This window comes from Tenrec ecaudatus, chromosome 12 (genome assembly GCF_050624435.1).
Source record: "Tenrec ecaudatus isolate mTenEca1 chromosome 12, mTenEca1.hap1, whole genome shotgun sequence".
In the NCBI taxonomy this organism is placed as follows: Eukaryota; Metazoa; Chordata; class Mammalia; order Afrosoricida; family Tenrecidae; genus Tenrec; species Tenrec ecaudatus.
Window position 1 is genome coordinate 6,644,943 of NC_134541.1, and position 2,978 is coordinate 6,647,920.

Here is a 2,978-nt window from a genome sequence, read left to right on the forward strand (position 1 = left end):
TTTGTTATTTTAATGATTTTAAATGCCAATTCAAATGGCATGAATGTAATTTAACATCAAGGAATGGTTGTTGTTTTTTTTTTCCCTCCAACCCACTGACCTCTAAGGCTCCTTCCAATCAATGTTGACAGTCAACAAAGTTCTAATGAGCCCCACCCTGGGCTCATGCCTCCCCCACCTCTCCTAGTCAAGGAAGCTTAGAGGAATTTTCTTTACATTCCAAGCCCCACCCAGCACACAGCTCTTCATATTCCTGGTCTTGGTGTTTCGGGGACATCGGAAGGATCAGGTGACAAGGTTGGCTGGCTGGGGTCCTTCCAGATCTAGGTCCTGGCCTCCACTGACTCCATGGATTTCTGCTCAAAGAAGTTGAGAGCAGCCTCCCTTGGGCGGAAGAATGAATTATGAAAGGTCGGCAGTTCAAATCCACTCCTAGGGAGAAAAGTACTGATTGTCTCTGCCCATAAATTCTTAAGGCACCCTTCTAGTCTGCCGTGTAGGGTCACTATGAGTCAGAACTAACTCCATAGCCATTGGTTTTGTGTGTGTGTGTGTGTGTGTGTGTGTGTGTGTGTGTGTACGTGTTCACAGCTGTCTGGAGTTGTCCCTACCTCCTTAGCTGAGGCTCCAAACCTGGGAGTTGTCCTTGGTCCCCCCTCTTGTTCATCTCATCCTGAGTGATATCCAACTCCTCAGCAAGCTCTACAACATACACATTCCCCCAGCGGCCTCTGGGTCACGACCCTTGACCCAGGCTCTGGTTCCCACCTCCCCAACCCTCCCTCTGGGGCCCATTCTCCATATTCTGAGTGATTTATCAATGAGGAACTGAACAGATATCTATAAATCCAGCCATATCCCATAGGATGGAGCCTCATGTGCTTTATCCTTGCACCCCTCTTGCCGCTCCCCCCCTGCTCTGGGAGAGGATGCCTGGGGTCTGGCAAAACTTCGGAGGATCCGCCTGTGCCCTGTTAGCACTGCGGATGGTTGATCACATGGGGTGAGGGGGCACCTCCCCAACCCACCTCAGGGAAAGAATCCATCAGCAGGACATCTGGCCACCCAGAACTCCAAGCCACGGGCGGGCGGCTCTACATGCACTGGCAGGAAACCATGCAGGTGAGGAAGAAGTGCAAAGAGAGGTGCCAGACTCAATCTGCTGCTGTTTGGGGTGAAAAAGAAAACGCATGTCATTTTGGGTGTGCGCCTGAAATAGCTCGTTCTGCACACCTAATCAGTAATGAGGCTTGTCTCCGGCCAAAGGAGCTAGGTGCCTTGGGGACTCAGAAATCACTACTGGCTCCTAGAGACCCTGTAGGACGAGGTGGAACTGCCCCTGTAATGCTTTATGGAGCAGCCAGCCAGCCCTGGGGGTGGACAGGTTATCTTCTCATCTCCAGACACCCTCCCTGCCACTTACTCACAAAGTAGCAGCCACCAGCCACCGCCCTGCCAGGATCCTGCTTGGTGAGCAGCAGGTCAGCTTCTTCAGCTCTTGCCAAGGGGATCATCTTACCCCTGACCCACTGCTGTCGCCCCAGCCCAGAGCCTTCAAACGCACGGCCAGTGCGTCCACTTTGACTCACAGCAGCCCTCTGAGAACCCCCGTGGGTTTTTATGAAACTGTAACTCTTTACAGGAGTAAAACCTGTCTTTCTCCTCAACAAAGCCTGGCTGTTCTCCCTTGAAAGCCTAGCCCTTCACCCTTAGAGTGGCTGGAGGATTCGAACTGCTGACCTTTGATCAGCAGCCCAACGAGTTACCAACTTCACCACCAAGACTCCTTTAGGTATTCACTGTAGCTTTTGCAGGTTTTAGGTCAGTGTGGCTGGGCTGGGATTCTCCTGTGACATGGTCAACTCGAGGATGGGATCTTCTATGAAGGAGCCAGCAGTAATCTAGTCACGGTCTTGGTACAAGGGAGAGAGGTTTTGGCTCCGGGTAGGCCTAGTCTTAGCACAGACGCACCGTGCTCTACCCTCGCTTCTGCTGCTGGATCTGGGTCCTGCTTGTTCGTGAATCTCCGGGTCGTCTGCCTATCCCAGGAGCCCTCTGTATTCGGCCCATCTCGGATCCATTCAGCTCTGCATCCACCAGCCTGTGGTCTTCCGGCTTCATCTTGCTGCTTCCTGTTAATCAGCTCCAGCCGCTACGTGAGTCAAGAGGAACCTCCAGCTTACGTGGGACCCACAGACTTGAACCAGGCGGGATTTACTCACTCCTACAACTGTTGTGTGTGTGAGCTCTTTCTGGATTTTGACCTCTTTCTATAGACACACACTTACAAAGCATCACTGGTGTGGATTATCACAAAGCACATCCCAGGCCCTCAGCCCCTGACCAAGAGGCTCCTGGTCAGTAAACCCTATGGTGCAAGGGAGGTATCTGCTAAGTGTAACTGTCAGTACAAGGCATGATGGGAACACAGGTGAGGGGCTCCCGCGTCTGCCTGGGGGAGGGGCTGGGTGACACCCTGATGGCTGTACCTTCTGGCTGAGTAGCCATGATGTCATACGTTCAGGGAAGACCCCACAGGGGCACCAGCCAAAGTGAAAAGAGAAACCATCTCCCCTTATGGCTGCTGAACGTTGGGAGGTCACCCTTCAAAGATGTCCTACTGTGAAACCTGCTGGCACAGCAGCCTTACAGTTGGTCCCACAGTAGCCCTACTGTGTGTGGTGGTAGATGGATGCCAGGCTCCCAGAATACACTGGGGCTCTCTGAGGGTCTCACGGCGGCTCTAACTGGTCCTTCTGTACCCAGGGACTCACTGGCAAACGAAAGAAGGGCACGCACCACTGACCGACAGAGTGCCCAGTCACGTAAGCTCTTACCACCCTGCAGAACCACAGTTCAAGGGTTGAGCACAGAGCACCTGGAGACACCCAGACCTGCTCTCCACCATGGCTTGGCTGCTCTGAGTTGAGTGGGCCTGAGTTTCTTGCTTGCCTCTGTCTTAGCCTCTAGTGCTTCAA